Consider the following 21,785-nt stretch of genomic DNA (forward strand, 5'->3'; position numbering starts at 1 on the left):
GTCCCAGGTGCTGGAAAACTTCCTCAAGCAAGGTTCATGCACCAGGAGGGGGAAATGAAAACATTTCTGATTCCATTGGCACTGGATGCAGAAGTAAACTATTGGATCTTGACCAAGAAAGATCAGAACAAATACCTTGGTGTTTTGGGGAATGAATGCAAATTGAACATACTAGTCACACTAAACAAGAGCTTTATATTTCCATATAGTCTCAGAGGAGGAAGTCCATTAAACATAAGAACACAAAGGGAGCCCTGATGAATCAGTTCAAAAGTCCAGCTTGTCCAATTTCCAACAGTGGCAATTCACATGTCTCCTGGAAGGCCACAAACAGGTCATCAAGCACCACCCTGTCTTGTTTTCTAAAGTAGTCTGATAATGTCAAGGTGGCATCTATACAGTAACATATTCCAACATATTGCTAGTAAAAACACACAGATAATATCCCCATTCACATTCTGTTTATTGAAAAAATTATGAGAATAAAAATCAATTCTGGCTATCTTTGCAGTATTAATAACTTTATAAAATTATGCCACACAAAATCTGTTCAACAACTTGTACTTCTTGGTACAAAATTATGTGCTTGATTTTTGACTTGAATTTAAAGCAAAATCTGCTGCAAAAATAATCAAATGATCACAGTCTGGACTGGAAAATTATAACAAAAATAATAATAATGATAATGCTGTCTGTTTTTCAGATGTAATGGTAGACTAAGCTAATTTAGAAAGAAGGAACAAAATAAGAGAGCATTTTCACACACAAACACTGAAAATGAGTCTTCCCATCTTTTAGACATTTCCATAGAGAGACATTTCTAAGATAAGAGAACAACACTCAAGGTAGCCTCAACATAACACATATGCAAAAAGTGATGGAAAGGCAGAGCTTGGAAAAGTGATGGTTTTGGACTAAGCTCTAATAAACTCCCAGTCAGCACAGCAAGGAGATTCTGGGACTTGTCATTCAAAAAGTTTACTTTTTGAAGTCCCTTAGAATAGAAAGGGCTCCATTTATTCCTTCCAGTTATCTAAAAGTAATTACTTAGGATCACAACCTAAAAATCTTGATCAAGTACATCAGATTCAGTGCAGACTGACATGGCTGCACAATACCAAGCATCTTGCAGAAGAAATATTAGAGGTTTGAAAGGTAATGGAAATGAGTCAGAGAAAGTAACCCTCTCCACAAGCATCACAATCTTCCTAGAAGACAGAGTGTTCTTAATAATAATTTCTGAATTGGACCAATTCTTTTTTGCTACAAACAGGCACCAGTACTTTAAGAGATGAATTCCTTTATTCAAAAATGTTGAGGAGGTCACCTATTCAGTGCTGTAGAAATCTTGAAATAGAACATCCCTTCCCCATTAAAGAAGTGATTATCAAAGTCTCATCTTCCACCTTAGGCAAAAGCAATTCTTCCATCTTATTGGGGGGAATTAGATAGGTGAGTTTTCCCTCCAGTTTTTGACATTAATTATATCCATGCTGCACTGTTTCCCTTTTGCTTCCATTCACCCAAAGCATACATTAAAAAAAAACCATTTCATTACAAAATTGGATTACTCAACATTAAATTAACTGAACAGATCCATCAGAAATACTCCTCTCCTATATACCTTTTAAAAACACAAGTGCACCCCCATGTACATCTATTACTATTAGTTCTATTTTTTTTCTTCAGTAAGACATTTAGTTTTGCAAAGCAAGAATTATATACAACTCAAAAATACACAACAAACTCATACTTTCCATATTCAAGCAAGCTGTCTCTTGGAAATCCCAGCTTAGGTCACTGTTTCTGTTTATAATATACCTATGATATTCTTTGGCAGTGTACTTTCAGTATGAAATACCACTTCAGAATCTTACAGGAGTTAGGCTTTGTGCAACTTAATTACATCATGGAGCAAAACTGGACACAGTGACCTGTGAAGTGCCATTTCATTCCCTTTCCACAAGTAACACAGCAATATCCAATATCAGCAATATTTTAAAAAAGCAGGTAAAACCTTTTTATTCAAGCCTTCTCATGACACAGATTACTGTGCTATTACTTTTTTCCACATGTTATTATTTTACTTTTTTTCTCTGCAATGAAGAAAGACTCCTAGGGTTTTTTTTTTTTTCCGTATTGAAAAATTAGAGCCATCTAGTGGCCTTTCTGACCTCACAGTATTTCAAACCTGTTTTAAAAACAGCACAATTGCAACCAACATCTGATGCTTACGTTTGGCACCCTGTATTCATACCTGCTAGCTGGGAGCCCTCAGCCTCCTTAGGAAAGCTCCCAGCCTCCTTTTAAAAGTGAGCTTTTAGGCAATTCTTTTTTTAAAGAAGCCATTCAAGATAGCCTGCTTTATAATTTTCTCCTTGATGTAACAGGTATCAGTTTTCTCAAGATGTCTATTTATAGGTGGAAAAGAAAGATTTGATGGAAAATAGTGACTATTTCAAAATGGCACATTTTAATTAAGAAAATGCCTTATCTGGAAAGCCCTAAGATCATGGCACCGGTCTATATAATTTAGCATTCTAATTTCCATTATTTGTGCATTTAGTATAACACTTAATCTCAAAGCAGCATACATGGCTCTTCACTTTATCCCCACAATAAGCCTGTGAAATAGATCAGGGTGATGGAAGAAAGTCTAGCCCAGTGGGGACTGGAACCTCAATCTTCCAAAATCCAGTCCAGCCCTCTAACAGACCAAGTGCCTACAGGAATCACACAGGAAGGACATTAAGAGATTGCTCCTGTTGTTGTCCTCCAGCAATTGGCATTCTGTGGCATATTACCTCTGGACACTGAGGCTCCTGTAAACATCTTGGCGGTGCAGATCCAATATGTCCAGTACAATCCCATCAAATGCAAATGAAGAGAAACAAAGTTGAGCCTGCTATTTTTCATGGAAAGCTTTGAGACGACAGAATTCTGTCATTTACTCATCCATTAAATTCATGTCCTTCCTAAACCTGACAAGTAGTAGAGAAAACACCAAGGGAAACAAAGAGGAAGAAGACAGTATAGAAGAGTGGACAGCAACCATACAAGCCAGGGAGGTCACTGACCTGCTAGATATGTTGACCTATTCTCCTGCCCAGTTATTAAGGTCATCTTCAGAAGCTTTTTTTTTTGGGTGCCACTGCCTACAATGGTGGGGTGAGAGGTTATCAGATGAAAAACTTTCTCAGTAGTCTGCTTCCTTCTCCAATCTATGGAATGCCCTTCCAAGAGAGATCTCCCTGGCATCTTCATTTAGTAGAATGTAGGTGCCAGGCTAAAACCTTCCCATTCCAGCAGGTATTCAGTCTTTTATTTTTATTTTGACCTTTGCTATCATTATTTAAATTTTATTGAACCAGCTCTTAACATTCTACTATTTAAATGTTTTGACATCATGTTGACTGATTAGATAGTAAAATCATTATTTTGTAAACTGCCCTGAGGAGATTTGCTAGTTGAGTAACATATTAATATTTTAGGAAGATAGACAGATGAATGATATATAACTATGGGGGAAAGGACAAGCAGAGGTGAGAAGACCAAAGCATTCTGGGATGCTGGCAATGGAGAAGAGTGCAACGTAGGATTGAAAACTAGTGAAACAAATGCAAGGAGGACATTTGGCACCAATAAACTGAATATTGTACTGAGAATTATATTAACCTCCCTATACAGCAGAGCAGAATCTGTGGGGTATCACACCCCACAATAACAAGAGAAAATGTGAGTATCTTGACCCTTCATCCCTCCCTGCTCATATTAATCAGTAGAAACGTGTGTAAATATTAATTGTATTACTTAAATTTGGTGTATGAGACAGTACTGCTTTAGAACTGGTTCAGACTTTCCATCAGAAAAACTGCAGTCCAGTCTTTCTCATTAAGTCTAACCACAGGGCTCCAAGATGTCATTGTTTTTTAAACCCCTGTTTCATAGTGGGGTATTACTCTTTTGCCTTTTCATCTCATAATCTCAAATGCCCCTACCATAAATCATATCCAGGCACTGTATCTTCTTGTGATTTAAATAGCACTCATTTTTTCACTTAGAATAAATTCACTCATTTATTCTTTGATTTATATGTCACTTTAGCCCATAGGCTTAGCAGAGTTTACAGGCATTTCTCTCCATGTTAACTGCCATATCACTTGGGGTAGGGCTGGAAAACTAGTGGCCTTTCAGATATTTTGATTCCATCAGCCCCAGCGAGCATGGCCCATAGTTAGGAATATGAAGACTTGCAAATTCAGGTATCCCTGTCTTGGGAACATAGAATCCAAGACTGTTGAATTGTGTGGAGAATAAAAGTGATCAAACTAAATTAAAATGGCATATTAAATCTATTAATACTAACAAATTTATTAACTAACCTGAACAGTCCACAGAACACCATAATATTTATGGCATAAGTCAGTTAACGTAAAGGCAGTTAAATATTTGAGGGGAAGTGGTAACTTGGGAAGCAACATGAGATGGAGGGAGAAGAGATAGCTTCAGCTTGAGAACGGAATTTGGAAAGAAACAACTTGCATAAATTGTAGTTATATTTCTCAATCTCAGATTTTATGAGCACCCCCCCTTCAGTCGCAAGGAAACAAACACAGTGCAGATTACATTTCTTTCTTCCTTTCCCTTTCTAATGAATGTGAAAATAGATCTTACAAAAATACATTTGTCAGGATTCATTTCTTTAGCTCAGTTATCAGTAGGATAACACTTGTTTTAAAACTCCTTTAGAAGAGAGTTTAAAATGTGAGATTTTACATGTGATTTTCTTAGGATATGAGATTCACAAGAGCATTCCTTCAATGATGACAATAGATTAACACTGTCATAAAATACAGTAACATGTACAAAACTATCACTATTAGTGGTTTTAATCAACTTTACCAGCAGCTGAAATTATTTAAACTATAAATGGTATAAAAAACAGTCAACAGAACTGTATTTTCCCCAACATATTACAATTTCTATTCAAAGAACATCTCACCAATTAAGATTCTGCCATTAATTTTATTTGCTTATTTATTTGTATTTATGGCCTGGACTAAATAAAACTATTGAATCTGTTTCATTCCTGCTAAAGCATTATTTTCCCCTACATCTATCCCTTCTTGATCTCTTGTGTAACACTACCTTAAATCACAGGGAATGTTTTTGAAAATAGATCTTCTAAAACGTAAGTCAGTTGTAGATCTTTAGCATCAAAGGATCTGAATGGCATTGTGCTGAAGTGTAACCTTAAGCTATAATTTTGAAGTGCCATTTAAAAATGTTTCAAATAGTTTTTAAAATTTACTAGTGACCTAATAACCTCCACCCAAAAGCATTCAGTGTTGAATAATATTTTTGTTGCTCTCCCCTCAAAAGTAGTTCAATAAAACATATCACATAACTGCATCTGTTTATTTTTTTTATTAATTGCTATCTCCAGGATGTTATAAAATTGCAGTTTGTACAAAGTTGTCCATGTAAAAATACTGACTGTCTCCTGCAGTTACTCAAATCTTTGACCACACAGTCAACAAAGTTTTAAACTATCAACATACTATAACAGGCAAAAATGTAGTTAAATCAAGTAAGTGGAAAATGTAATTCTGCAAATACATTTCTCATTCACTAGGAATACAAAGAAAAGTCACAAATGTTCTCATCCCCCAACAAGAGATGCTTGCTAATCCTGGCAAGATTTTTCACCCCTGCACAAGTGAAAAGACTAGAACATCTTTTTACATTAGCAACAACAGGAAAATAATATTGCACAAAAACATATTTTATAAGATTAAAAGCTATAGAAAACAGAAGAAGAAAAGTCACATAAATCTATCCAGGACTAAAGGTTTTAGATTTAATTCTATTAATCCATGAAAACAATTAACAATTACAGTACTATTAACAGAGAACCTGTCATTTAATGTTTCACTTCTGCTTTGCTTACAGAAGGTCCTAGCTTTTTGAACTCTTTATATGCATATTGTGCATTTTATTGGCCAAACTGCTTTGAGGTCATTTCATAAATAAAAGTAAGCTATGATATTTAAAAATAAAAAAATGGAAAATAAAAAGTTCCACCAGCAACAGAAACATAAGAGTGAAATAAGATACGTTATTTTAAGCCATTTTCTCAACAAATCTTAGGTTGATCAGACAAAAACAACAAGTCAGTAACACCATGGGCAGTGATGCATACTGATCATGACATTGTTGATTCTTTTAAAAGTTAGTGCCTTCTAGCTTCAGAGTCATTAGAGAGCCAGCATGGTGAAGCGGTCTGAGAGTTCAACTACGACTCTGCAGAACCAGGCTTCAAATTCTCACTGGGCCATGAAAACCTACTGGGTGACCTTGGGCAAGTCCCACTCTTTCAGCATCAGAGCAAAGGATTGGCAACCCTGCTGAATAAATCTTCCCAAGAAAATCCCATGATAGGTTTGCCTTAGGCAGGTCACCACCATAAGTTGGAAATGACTTGAAGACACAAAACAAAAACAAGCCTCAGAGTCAGCTCAGTGCAGCAAAACTTACCCTTATTTATTAAGCTTCTTTGGCCATTTGTTGTTGTTATGTCCCTTCAATCCAAAGCTGACTTATGATCACCTTATCCTAGGTTTACTTGGCAAGATTTATTCAGATGAGGTGTCACACTGCTTTCCTCTTAGGCTGAGAGAGTATGACATTAGTTGGTCTGGCATCGTCTTTGCTATCCTTTTATAGACAGGAGAACACATTTCTATTTTGGCAGGCCTTTAAAGGCTGATTGCTCAAGATAAAAAACCCTTTCATGTACTGTGTTGTTTATATTTGTTGTTGGTACTAATGGTTATGCTTTTAACTGCTTTTAATTATATTTATAATTAATTTATATTTTTAACTATTGCATGATGTAATTTTTTTTAGTTATAGCTGTTTTAACTTTTGTAAAACACCTTGAGTCCCAGATAGGGAAAAAGATGGGACAACAACAACACTTGCCCAAAGTCATTCAGTGGGTTTCCATTGCAGGAATTTGAACCCTGGTTCCCCAATGTTCAAGCCCACCATTCAGATCACTACACCACTTTTGGCCTTAGCTACCCAAAACTGATAAGGGCAAAAGACAAATTGTGACACCTGTGATCAAGCTAAATTATGGAAGTGAACAAATTAGTTAATTAGAAATGTACAAAATTAGTAATAGGCAGCTATATATGATACAAAAGACAGCTATCATGATGGGACTGAGGAAGGGCAGTTTCATGTCAAAATAGATGGACAAATTTCAGAAGCTTTCTGCACAATGTATCAAGATATGCCAATTACTTTATTTTTCCTAAAGAAAATGAATTACTTCCACTATGCAAGTAAAAGAAAAGAGTTTTTTCTTTTTCTTTTCCCTAAGTGAAACCTTTAAATGCCATTGCATGTGTAAAATCTTAATTCCTGTTCTAGTTTTACTACATAAAAATGAAGAAAAATAAAATACACAGGTTAATTTCTATTGAGTTATTTGATGGTGATCTCTTGTAAGGTTATAACATAAGAAAACAGAGTTGCAGAGGGAATTACCAGACATTGTGCTAATGTCCAGTTCCCACTATGGACAATTCAGTGATCAGCATACTTTCATATGAAGGGTTCAACAGAATTTAGAAAGTGGAACAATGCACATAACAATCTATATATCCTAACAACTTCAGAAAGTTACAGGAGCTAGCATGGAGCTGCTTCCATCTACTGGCAACAAAATACAATTCTAAGTGAAATCCAACAAGCATACTATTAAAAGACTGATGTTTAATGTCTGTGTTTCTGTCTCCACCTGCTGATAGGGATAGCAAATCTATTTGTCCAGGTTGATATATGATTTTTGATATACCAGAACAGCATAACATTATCAGTAATGGTTGAAATTTAGATTTTTAATTCATTTTGACAAATAACCATGGAAAATAATAAGGAAAATTATTTAATTATTTGCACATAATTAAAATTATTAAATTATTTATACATAATTCCTTTCCCTGGTTCTGCTATTTCAGCCTAGAGTTCCCTGAGAAATTTATTGGTTCATATTTGATATCAGCAACTCATTTTATATCCACACATGCAGATCTTAATACTGCCCTAATTGTAATTTGTGTGCTTAAACCTTGCAGTTTCATACATATGTAGACATAGTGTAAAAATGCAAAAGTCAGAACAAAAAAAGTATCAGATGAACTGACAAAAAGATGATGTAGTCCACTGTGTACAAACAACCCATTAGAGCCTGTCTTGTTTCCCTCTGAAGCAAAGCTTTAATTTTGCTAAATGGTTTGTAGTGTTGATTTTAAAAATACATTTGGATACATTACTACACATACCATGATCACTTCAAACTCAAGGACGTTGAGTTATATATGGTTGAGTTGAGTTAGATAAGGATGTTGAGTTATATGATAGATACTAACAGTAAGCGAATCTGGCACATTCACAGAATTAGACTCAAATACAGACATGTAGATACTGGCAAATTTCCTAAGTAACCAAAGAAAAAGAAAGAAAGAAAGAAAGAAAGGTTAAAAAGTTTAAGAGAATATGTAAATAAAATTACTATGGGAGCAGCATGAAAACAGATCAGTTTTCTTGTAGAATGGGAGTAAAACTGTGTCCGGGCTCCCCAGGTATTACAAGAAATCTTCCAGAACAGTCATTTGAAAACTAACTGCTTTAACAATCCCAGCTAAAATTACAAAGACATGAAATTCCAGATCAGCACAGGAAATTCTTTGAGGTAATAAAAGAGTTGTATGACTCAGAAGATAAAAAATCTCCATGAATACACAACTAATCGAATGAGCAATTTCGCCAGGAAAGCAAGTTGACAAATTTAGTGTAAAAGAGCAAGAATTTAAGCACAATAGGAAATCCAGCCAGCCTGAACCAATTTTCATTGGCCATTACCCCTTTCAGAGGGAACTTCCATTCTAGATAGCTATTTGATTGGGAAGGACATAATGAGGAACTACTTTGCAGTGGTTTGTTGGGTATCTGAAATATTGGGTAGATACTCTGGATTCATGTATTTATATATATCTACAGTATTCACAGAGATAAATATAAAAACAAAATAGTGGCCCACAGATTGGAAGAGATTGATATTCATTCCACAAAAAAGAGACTCAAAAATAGCAGTAATTACAGAAACATTGCACTAACAAAGTTATGCTCACAGTTCTGAAACAAAGTGCCCATTACAAACGGGCATAAAAGTACGGACTGGGTCTTTACTAGGGCTAGGAAGGTCCGTACAAAATGGGGCGGCGTGGTTGTGATGTAGTGGGGCTGCGCGAGGGCGCCTAGGGCGCCCTTTCTGTGGCCCCGGAAGGAGCTCCATTTCGGAGCTCCTTCCAGCTTTGCGTCACTGGGCGCAGCCTTTACATGGCTGCGCCAGCAACACAGAGGAGAAAGGGGCCAAGTGGCCCCTTTCTCCTCCTCCCCGCTGCCGCCGGGTGTCCTTGGGGCTTGAAGCCCCAAGGACACCCCTTTCCAGGCCACAGGGAAGCGGCCATTTTCAGCTTCCCCGCAGCCTGGAAAGCAGCAGATAAGGGCCTTGGAGGCTGCCGTTGTGGCAGCTGAGGCCCCGATCCGGCGGGGAAAGGGCCGGTTACAGGCCACCCCAAACGGGCAATCTGTAACACGCCAAAGACTCCTACCATATATGGAGTGAGACAGCCAAGAAGACAAACAAAAGGAGTGGAAAAGATGGCAAAATGCTACAAGGGGACAGAGAAAAGGCGTAACTATTAAACACCTTCTTTGCTTCAGTCTTCTCACATTAAAAAAAGGGTGCTCAACCTGAGGAAAATGGAGCAGATGATGCAGTAAAGAAAATGCAGCACAGAATAAGTAAACAGTAGTACAGGAATTCCTGGTTAGTCTAAATGAATTCAGTTCTCCAAGGTGAGATAAATTACATTCAACGGTATTAAACGAACTGGCAGATGTAATCTCAGAGCCATTGTCAATAATCTTTGAGAATCCCTGGAGAACAGGAGAAGTCTGAGTGGACTGGAGAAGGGCAAATGTTGCCCCCATCTTCAAAAAGGGGGAAAAGAGGACTCAAACAATTATTGCCCGATTAGCCTAACATCAATATCAGGAAAGATTCTAGAGCAGCTCATTAAATGGAGAGTCTATAAGCATTAGCAAGGAATGTCCTAATTACAAAAAGTCAATATGGGTTTCTAAAAAACAAGTCATGCCAGACTAATTTTATCTCCTTTTTTGATAAAATTACCAGTTTGGTAGATGAAGGGAATGCTGTGGATGTAGCATATCTTGATTTCACTGAGGCCTTTGATCAAGTCCCCCATGCTATTCTGGCAAACAAGCTGGTAAAACGTGAACTAGACAATACAACTCTTAGGTGGATTTGTAACTGGTCGAACAGCCAAACCCATAGAGTGATCAGCAATGGCTCCTCTTCAACCTGAAGAGAAGTAATATTACCACTCTATTCTGCTTTGGTCAGGTCTCACCTGGAATACTGTGACCAGTTTTGGGCACCACAATTCAAAAAGGATATTGTCAAGCTGGAACAAATCCAAAGGTGGGCAACAAAAATGGTGAAAGGTCTGGAAACCATGCAGTATGAGGAGAGACTTAGGGAGCTGTGTATGTTGCATATTATCTGAGGAATGGATCTGAGGAAGTAGACTTTCGCCCATGAAAGCTCATGCTGCCAAGTTCTTTCTTTAGTTAATCTCAAAGGTGCTACAAGATCTCCATACATACTGTTCTACAGACAAATACAGCTATATCTTTTAAATGAGACTCTCATGCTTCAGCCACATCATGACGAGGCATGATTCATTAGAAAAGACAACCATGCTGAGAAAGGTATAAAGAGAAGAAGACCATGCACCAGATGTGTTGATCAATCAAGAAGCACATGAGCCTGAGCCTTGCAGGGACTGAGCGGGGTAGTTGATGACAAGAAATTTTAGAGATGTCTCATCCACAGGATTGCAATGAATCGAGGTTGAAGGCAGTTAGCAACAATTGCTGTTATATTGATGTTCAAGCTCAAGTAAAGCACTTACTGGGCAATGCAATGAAAATGCACACATGGTAAAATCAGATAAGCAGGATGTGTGTCACTGCTTCAGAAGTGGCACTGAAAGATTATATGGCCTGATGGTCCTGGCTGTTGTGTTATTGAGTACCACAACTTACCCCTAAGTCGTTCAATATCTATATGAAGCCAATCAACTGAGACTGAATACTGACAAACTGAAGGCTTTATGGTCATGTGGTCCCCATGTTTGAGAGTTAGTCAAACTACGTGTTCTGAATGATGTTATATTCCATCTAGTGGATGAAATACTGTACAGAGTTAGAGGTCCTCTTGCATCCATCATTGTCACTAGAAGCTAAAGTGATTTCAGTGGCCCAAACTGCCTTTTATCAGCTTAAGCTGGTAGCCCAGTCAATCATAGCTGTTCTTTCACTAGGAGATTGGGTTTACATTGTAAATGAAACCAGTATAAAGCCTTTATACAATATACATAGTACTATATCTGAGTGTGTTTAATTTTAGCAGATTACTAAAATAAAATTGTTTCATCCCTCTGCTCCTCATCCCCACCCCCAAAAGTACATCAGCAACAGAATCAGGACAGAGACAGGAAAGTGTTGTGATATAAGAATACTGGGGAAATCTTCTGGTACACCTATAGAAACTGTCTGTAAGCAACCTTTTAACTTTTTTCATTGTTCATATGCTCATGAAGCTGTCATCCATCTTTCAAGCCTTTCTTCTCAAGCTTTTGCTCTATTTCACATTTATGTTCATGGTGAGTTGGCTTTCTTAAATGCAAGCTTTACATACTTAAAATAGTGATGTATCTCCACACCTTGAAAAGTTTGAGCATGCCAAAACTTTTGCACATGTCCCTGGCCTAATTGTCATTAACACCAGGTGTACTCCGTAGGGTTCCTCCTATAAATCTACCAACATATATAGTCCACATCTCTCCAATGGAGGGGGAGAAGGGGCCAGATAGCCCAAGGCTTAATTCCCCACACCATCAAGTCAATAATTTCACAGAAGATCTTCAGAACACCTTGCATACTGCCCCAAGGCCTTGAAGATTCAAATTCAAATTTCCCACAATCGCGTGCAACACATTTCTGTTTTCTAAAAAGACAGGGGAATTTTCAATGCCTGCCAAGGCCATAGTACTTTAAATATTAGTTCTAAAACAGAATCATAGAGTTGGAAGACACCACAAGGGCCATCCATTCCAACCCCCTGCTATGCGGAAACACACAATCAAAGCATTCCCAATAGATCGCCATCCAGACTCTACTTAAAACCTTCCAAATGAGGAGATTGTCTCACACCCCAAGACTGCATACTCCACTGCCAAACAGCTCTTACCATTATTATTATTATTATTATTATTATGCTTTATTTATATAGCGCTGTAGATTTACACAGCGCTGTACATACAAACAAGGTCTTTCAAATGTTTAGGTGGAATCTCTTTTCCTGTGGTTTGAATCCATTGCTCCATATCCTAGTCTTTGGAGCAGCAGAAAACAAGCTTTCTCCTTCTTCCATATGAAATCCTTTCAAATACTTAAACATGGCTTTTATATCATCAACAATAATACCTTTGGCCTCATTGGGGCATCCAATTCAAGGAAAATATTCTGTTTAGTGCACCAGCATTCAGAGATTATAGCTGATGTTCCAGAGCAGATGACATTCAGTATGTAGAACCCCAGCCAGCTTGTGAAACAGGAACTACCATTCTGTATTGATTTGGCTGGGAGCAAAACCTACTGCACTCCATATAATGTATGTGACAGTAGAAATGCATAGGTTTCTGTTCATATTGATCTCTTATGGATGCATTCATTAAGAGACATAGCTAAATTAGTCTCCTGCAGGTAAATTGTGAACCTTAGAAAACTAATCTATTTCTTTGCAACCTAAGGTTCCAGATGAATGAAGTGTGACCGCAGCATATGGAAACATTTTTTGTCTGGACAGTCATTCTCAGAATTCCCCAGGTGTTGTAGGACTTGTAGTCCAAAAAGTAACTATTTCAAAGCTCTGGAAGACCATGAAAAGCAAAGGATAATGGAGGACGTCTGTGTTATCTCTATGCAGAACTCAAATATGAACAATGTAAAGAGCAATATTATTGCTCAATGTTAAAAGAAGGTACAAAGTTCTGAATGGGTCACTCTGTTTTTGTCTTGCATACAGTCAGCCCTCCATTTCCATGGATTCTGTACCCACAGATTCAACCATCCATGGCTTGATTAAATTTAATATAAAATAATACTTTCCCATGGAGGAGAGGGATTACAATGTTTTTAATTTTATATTTTACTCTTGTTATATTTACTGTTGTCAACCGCCAGGATTGGTTCGCCACAGAGCGGTATACAAATAATAATAATAATAATTATTATTATTATTATTATTATTAATATATCAATCTCAAAAAGCAAATCTTGATTTTACCATTTAATGTGTAATCGTGTTGGGAATACTTTTATATGGGGTGTGCTTAGACTATGCTTTTAACTTTGGTATGTTTATGTAATTGTATACTGTATTTAGCTAGTTGGTTTTAACTGCCTTTTAAATTTTAATTGTAAAGGTTTTAAATGATTTTATCTGCCCAATTTGAGATTTAGCAAGATGAACAGACAATGATTCACCAGGAGTGAAATAAACTTGCTGTTTTTCTGTATTTGAGATGGGAGGAGAGGCACTATAGCCACAATTCCAGACTAGCTGGCTGTAAATGAAGACTGTTAACTTGAGTAGCCATCTCCTATCCCACAAATACTCTTCCTCCTTCTTTCTCCAGTTTCTTCCTCATACTGTCTGCCTCCTGGTTGCCCCTCCATCTTTGTCTTTGTCGAGAAAAAGGCTACCAAGCTCTATCTGGCCCTCTTCACATTCGCTTCATTCCCTCAAACCTTTCTTCTCCATCAATTAATTCTCACTCTGAAATTCTTGCCTTCCCTTCAACTCTAGTCACACATGTTCCCCATACCATGTCTTTTTCCATCTGTCCATCTCCAACACCTGAGGTATAAGCACGCAGCAAAATTCTACTTTGATCTTTAAAAAAAACAAACACACATCCCCAAAAAAGCCTACCCACCATATCTTTCCTATTATCATTCTGTCTCCTCTCCATTCAACTCCATGAACTTCTAAAGTGATGTGCAGACTTTATAATTAGCACAGATGCTCTTTCTCTTTCTTACTGTATCCACCCCTAGTGACTATACTAAGTACAACTCACACTGTTACCTAGCATTCTTTGATCTTCTTCTGTGGACCCCTTCTCAGTGTTTTTAACCTGTTTTGTCTACATTTAGCAGTAGCAACAGCAACTACATTACTATACTGCTTATCAGTGCACTGAAGTACTCCTTAAGCAGTTTACAATGTGTAAGCCAATTACCCCCAACAAGTTGGGTATTCATTTTGGTGACCTCAGAAAGATGCAAGGCTGAGTCGACCCTGTGCCTCTGACTGGTATTGAACTCACAATCTTGTGGTTTGTGAGTGAGTGAGTGGCTGCAGTATAGGCATTTAACCACTGTGTCACCAGGGCTCTTCAATATTTAACCTCATCCCTTCCGCCTTCCCAGCAATTTTTGCACTTAGTCCAGAAAGATTGTCTCTTTCTCAGACCAGAAAGATTCTCTTTGTTATTTTCTCTTTCACTGACATCTTCTACTGGACAAATACATATAACATTCTCAGAAGGGGGTGCTTTGTACTTCAAAGAGAGAAGCCAAGACTTATTCACCCTGTTTTATTGTTCTCGCTCAGTTTATGGTCATAGGGAGGGGTCAGTTTGTATCTACACACACTTCCTACATTATCATGACCTAAAATGTAAATTCTGTGACCGCAGCAATGTCATATTCTTTCCTTTGCATGTGTTTTGTCTTTTATCTTTCACCTGATGAAGAAGCCAGTGAAGCTTTGAAAGCTATTGAGATGTATTTTGTGCTTTTGGGCTGGACAAATAAAGATATTGTTGCTGGATGGATATGGGGTTTTATCGTTTTTTTCTGTATGGCCAGCTAGCCTGAGATATTTTTGCCAACTCATTTGCCATAAAAACACCACTGTACCCATCCTGATGTCTCCACATTGCCACTCAAATACATTCCACACCTATCTCGAGCTCCTGAATAAGGGATCTTTGCCTGTGATCTTGGGGTTAGATTTGGAATTGCACTGGTCCAAAGTGTAATTGACATCCTATTGCAAAAAGTCACAGGCAGTTGCCAGTTCCTGCTGGATACTGTGCTGCAATTGCCTAAAACAGCATTAATTTCCCCACACATCATCATTCTTAGGCTGATTTTTCTGGAAGATGATCATGAGTTAGATACCAAATCCACTAGACCTTCTTTACTTTTATAGAATATATTGGTGGATTTGGTTTGAAATCTTGACATGACACTGAAACAGAGAAGGGACACAGCTGGAAAGAAATTTCTCCCACTCTTACATAGCCTCCAATATTTCACAGATGAAAACGGGTAACATATGGTTGGCAATACCAGATGTGGTGAAGACAGCAAAAGTTACTAAAGAAGAATACAAAGGTTAAAAGAAGTTGCAGCAATCTGCTTAAGCCCAAGACTACTGGAAAGGTCAAGATTCTGACCCTTCCTCTCACCACTCCCACATTTAGTTAATGGAGAGCAAATTACTTTTGCACTTTAAATTCAGTTAGCATATAACTGACGTAAACTGAGGACAAACAGGGAAAGTGGGAGGAAGAGAGAGAAACTGGGACATTTTAAAAGCAGCTTTATAGGTCTAATAAAAGAATTTTAATCAGAACTGTCTCTGACTAACCAGGATAATTGAGGGTATACTCTTAAGATCAGTGAGGTCTAGGTATGCTCTCCTGAAAAAAATTTAGTGGAAATCTATCATCAGAAAGTCTATCCAAAAACAAAGCTGGACAACAATAATGCAATGCATATGTACAGATGATAAGAGCACTAACAGTTGTGTAAAGAGTGGTGACATTCAAAAGAAGGACACATGTGGATACTGTATTAGTACATAAAGTATATCCAGCTGAACAACTAAAACAGAGAGAGACAGAATTCAGTACAAAATGCTTAGCTTATTAAACCCTTACCTGGCAGAAAGCTTCATTAGACACACTGGATATTATCTCTAAGTAAGCATGTATAGTACTGTAATGTAAGAGTTAATATATTTTGTTCCTCAACTATGGTTTCTTGAAAGTACTTTGTTCTGTGATGCACTGTTCCAGTGCCTACATGCTGATCTCTTATTTTATTTTACATACGGTAACAACAAAAGCAGCATTAAAAACATGATCTCAGAGAAAAACAGTTCCTTCTTCAATTTTTACAAGTTCTGAAAGAGGCATATTCCTAAAGAGAATCCACCACCCACAGGGAAATAAGCCTAAATGTACCCATATTAAGGCAGCATATATAGTAGAAAATATTTGATACAAGAAGCTATTTTTAGTCACAGTTAAGAGGATTCCAATAAATAATAAAACCTCAGTAATATAATATGCACAAAATGTGCCGAATGTACTCTTTTTTAACGAGTGGGCATTAATGCAATTCCTGCTACCCAACAACCATTCTTTGTTCACTTACTGTAATTCAAAAATTTTCCCACAAGGCAACAGATTTCCATGGAAGTATCTCTTTCCCTTGTTTCAGCTGCTCGTGAAATGCCTATTACTCCAATTTCTTACAATACCCTTCTTAAAGAGTATAAATAAAAATCCTATTGCATAAACATTTTATTCCATGACATTCAGGCTCAAAAACTGTAAGCATAATTGTTTTGTCACACAAAGTCTCTATTTAATTTTCTGTTTCACTTTGAAATAAAAAGTCTCTATAGTGAGAGGAGAATTTCTTTTAGCCAAAGCTGTTCTTGTTATTAAAGTAAGTAAACCTCTAGTCACTGGAATGAAGAATGTGCATTGTTGTACATATGTTATAGCCATCTGCATGATGAATATTGAGCATTAATTTAATTTTCAGTTTCACTTTGAAGTAAAATGCTCTAATCACATTCATGTTACATAGATTTTCCCCTCAGTATTTCAGCCTTGTATGATATTTCCAGATTTTGTAGTTAAAATTAATAAATTGAACCTTTCATAACTAACTGCATGCCAGACTCCACTTTTATTGCAAGGAAATAAATCTGTGTTATTCTTCATGTTATTCTCACAAAAAAGCACAGAAATTATCAAGCTTTCCTCAAAGGATAGTAGTTGGGCTTTACAAATGGTTTTCAAGTACATTTCCGCTCTACACACAGAGGGTTTGTCCAAGGAAGGAGAAAATGACTGTTCTGGACTGCTCTGCAGAAACAGAATAACAAAAACAGTATTCAAGAAATGAGCCTCTTTAATTAAAGAAGTGATAAAACTGTGATATTAGGCCAAGAAGGCAGTAAAACAGTTAGGCTTTTGTGTGGCTCTGTCATATACCATCAGAGAGAAGGGGTAGAGAACATGTGGCCCTCCAGATGTTGAACTGCAACTCCCATTCACCTAGGGTGACAGATGCTGGAAGCTGTTGTCCAACAACATCTGAAAAGGAAGAATGCCCAGATTTGTCCTACAACAGACCCTCAATGCTTAAGTATAGTCAATGCATTCTTCTCTTTAATACCAGAGGGTTCACATTTTGCAAAATTCTTAATGCCCGTTACATTACCCATAGAGCTTACAGAAAAGCAGAAAACCCAGGGGAATTTATTCTTCTCAAAGAACTCTAGGTAGGGACAGCTGATCGGTCAGCTGTACTGTCCAGACTAGGACTGTCCAAGTGCAGAGGGGGCAAGCTATTTTTCACTCCTGTAGCTCTTCCCCAAGGGCTGCACTGGTATGTTCAATACAACCAGAAGTGACATCATGTCCTTTTGGGTTCTCTATTGATGAATTTTGGAAGCAGTCAAAGATTCTGAGGTATGTTGGACCTTGAGTAGATTGCAGCAGCCAAACTGCTATACCTTTGTAGTGGTTCTGAACTATATTCAGCTTTTGATGGGACAAAAAAAAAATCACCCATTAATTTTTTCTAAACTTTTGGTGGTTTTTGAGGGTGCCAAATCGTGCCCCATTTGGCCTTACTTTCCCCACGCCTGATCTAGACAAAGGAGGCTCTGCCACTGTTATCCATGCCCCAGTTACATCCAGAATTGATTACTGTAAATATGCTGTATACAGAACTCCCTTTGAAGACACTTTGGAAACTTCTACTTGTACAAAATGCAGCTCCCTGGTTGCTTGTGGGAACCAAAAGATCAGAGCATATGACACCTATTGTGTACCAACTGCAATATATTGATAGCACATTTCTGGACTAATTTAAAATGCTGGGGAGACCTTCAAATCACTGGCGAGATTTGTTTTCAGGTTTGCCATTGCCCTCCTCCCAGCCTGTCTGTATCACTTGCCCAAGGTCACTGAGTGGGTTTCACGGCCAAGCAGGGAATCAAACCCTGGTCTCCAGAGTTGTAGTTCAAAACTCAAACTGCTATGCCACACTGTCCCTCCCACAGAGTCTACAAAATCTATAATACAATTGTTGGTTGGGAAGAATGGGAATTCAACATTTGTGAGAGACAAAGCCAAAAGAAAAGGAATGGGAAAAACTTCCTCTTTATGCATCTATCTGCTTGACATTATATGAGCAATAAAAACCACACTAACGTATTACAAAGGGTTCACTAGGATACTTCTGAATGACATATATTTTTAGCTAAATGGTTTTTGTTTTTGCTAAAAGCTAACAGCTGGAGACTTACCAAAATCCTCAAAACTTGTGACCCATTGAATCAGAAGGTTGATGGAAACAAGAATGGGTGGAAGATAGGGGCAGAAGCCAAAAAAGAAGTAAGTGAAAGAGTTGAAGAAAAAGTATCAATTATTCAAGTGTTAGCACTGTGTGAGCAACAATGAGCACATTAAATAATTGCAATGGGATTCAGTTCACTCCAAATAATAATATGCAATATTATGCCACAGAACATAGAATAAAATCAACAGAGGAGACTTTGGAGCTTATCGCACGGGCCCCAGGGAATGGGCCTGGCGCGGAACAGAATGAGGATATCATCCATTTTACCACATGGGGGAACGCCGCAAGAATGTCGCTGATGCCACCGGAAGTTCCCATTCAGTTCCCCATCCATCCCACAGCGGCTGATTTTCAAGAACTGTTCAGAGCAGCCAAAACGGTGCACTGGGCCCTCTCATTTGTTGTGGTGGGAAGCTCTCCCCATGAGGAGGCTGCCACAGCAAGTCAGAAGAGGGTTGCTCAGTCAGCATCTTTGATGCACCATCAGAGCTTTCCTCATGATGAGGCCTCCGCCACCACTGCAAGCCAAGAGAAGATTGCTCGGCCCAATCCTCTGCAACTGCAGGAAACCAGAAGAGGGTCACTTGCCCCACTCTTTTGCGGTGGCATTGGAGGTCTCCTTGTAAGGAGGCCACCACCGCCGTTGCAAGCGAGGAGGGGCACAGTGGGAAGAGGGCCTGACCAGATGTCACACTGCTTCAGGGGTGTTACTCAATGCAAGCTGTATCCCCCACACCCTCCAGTGATGCCACTGTATGAAAGAACTAGACAAAATTCTAAAGTGCAAAGATTTAAAGCTGGAAAAACTAAACTAAACTAAACTAAAATAAAGCTGGACATTAAAGTAATAGTAGTCCAAGCCATTGTATTCCCCATCACCATGTACAGATGTGAATGTTGGACATGAAAGAAGCTGACGGAAAGAAAATCAACTTATTTGAGAAGTGGAGTTGAAGAAGAGTACTAGAGAAGATCAGACCTGCACTCTCTTCGGAAGACAAGATTACCAAATTGAGATTGTCTTACTTTGGCCACATCATGAGAAGACATGACTCACTGGAGAAGACAATAATGCTAGGAAAGGTGAAAGGTAGCAGAAAGAGAAGAAAGTTCCATACTAGATGGATAGATTCAATCAAAGAGGCCACAGCCCTGAGTCTTCAGGACCTGACTGGGGCAGCTGATGACAGGGGGGCTTGGAGCTGTCTCACTCATAGAGTTACCATGAGTCAAAGGTGATTTGATGGCCGTTAACAACAACAACAAATAACCCACAGTTCAGCTGAAAAGGCTCCCAGGGCAGCTTACAAATCATTCATTTGCTAGTTCCCTGCCCTGAATCTTACAATCTAATTAAGACATGACACATAAGGGAAAGGAAATAACAGAAGGGAAAAGATTAAGAGCAACAGATGCTAACTGCCCTCCTCTCCCTCAGAGACCACAACAATGGCCATTGGAATGGAAGTGGGAGCTCTCACCAACTTCTGGGCCAATAGAGCTGTGCCTGCCTGCTCTTCTGTCCCTCAGAGGCCTGAGCAATGCCAAGCTGCTAAGCTGTAGCTGGTGGTAAAGCTAACTATATCGGAAAGATTTATGTCTTATGTACTAATTTAACTATATTTATGGTAAAATCTAATTAGAAAGCCAGTGTGGTGTAGTGGTTTCAGCACTGGACTACACTTCTGGAGACCAGGGTCTGAATCCCCATTCAGTCATCGAAACCCACTAGGTGAGTTTGAGCAGCAAAAGCAATCCCCCCCTCTGAACAAATCATGCCATGAAATCCCAGTGATAAGGTCACCTTAGGTTTGCCATGTGTTGGAAACAACTTGAAGGAACACAGCAACAACAAAAGTCTGATTGTACAGTATACTGAAAATTCCCTAGTAATCCCCTTTGTTTAATACAGAGATTGTATTAACTGCAGCTCTTCAGATGCTTTGGACTCCAATACCCATAAGCCTTCACCATGTGCTAGCTAGGATTAAAGTGAGCTGTAGACCAAAAATAGTTGCCCACCCCACATTTTGACAAATCTGGAATCAAACCCACTACAAATTTGATTAGCAGTAGGTTTTGTGACTGAAAAGTATGTCAATCTGTCAAGTTCAATTCAGTCAGTTAGGAGCAATTGATGAAGACAAAACAACTTGTGACAGGTGGTCAGGAAGGCAGAAAGCAGGAGATGGAGCCAGAAAAGCTGAACAAAGCCTGAAGCATACAAACCAACCTCATAAGCTAAGGAAAGACTGGAAGGAAATGCAGAAATAACAGCGGAATAACACAGAAGGTCAAGATCTGTGTTTATAGAGAGGGGAATCTTGAGAGACACTGTATATTCTTAAAGACAGAGCTTTGGAAAGGGTGAACTTGGGAAACAACTGTTTGATAGACCAAAAAGGAAGACTGAAGAAGCAGTCTGGAAAGAGGTTCATAGGGTATCCAAGTAAACAGTAACCCAATCAAAGGACTGTCATCCTAGCCAGTCAGTGAGCTAATGGGGATGGAGGGAAGCTGGGCCAAAGCTAACAAACTGAATTTCAACATGGAGAAATGTAAGGTACTGCATTTGGGGTGGAAAAATGAAATGAACAGATATAGGATGGGTTGAACAAGACTACAGACTTTGTCACACGTGAGGAATATCTCTTAATTTCGAATGAAAAGAAAGTGGGGCCAGAACACATTCACGTGAATTCGCTAGCTCGGTGAATTTACGTGAATGTGAATTGCATTCAAACTGGCTTCCCATTGCCCAAAAATAGCATGCCATTGCCCAAATTTGCATGTGGTAGTCTATCACGCAATACCGTGAAACCTCATGATTGCACTCGGACTGACTTCCCATTGCCCGAATTTGCGTGTAGTAGGTTGTC

At 38.4% G+C, this 21,785-nt stretch overlaps 1 protein-coding gene across 5 annotated transcripts in view; it reads right to left on the minus strand.

Moving 5' to 3' along the window:
- MSRB3 (methionine sulfoxide reductase B3) overlaps window positions 1–21,785 on the minus strand; it is an 87,039-nt gene that overhangs the window by 11,470 nt on the left and 53,784 nt on the right. The gene's annotated exons all lie outside the window — the stretch shown is intronic.

This window comes from Sceloporus occidentalis, unplaced genomic scaffold, assembly GCF_023333645.1.
Source record: "Sceloporus occidentalis isolate IW3139 unplaced genomic scaffold, rSceOcc1.0.p SCAF_5, whole genome shotgun sequence".
NCBI lineage: Eukaryota > Metazoa > Chordata > Lepidosauria > Squamata > Phrynosomatidae > Sceloporus > Sceloporus occidentalis.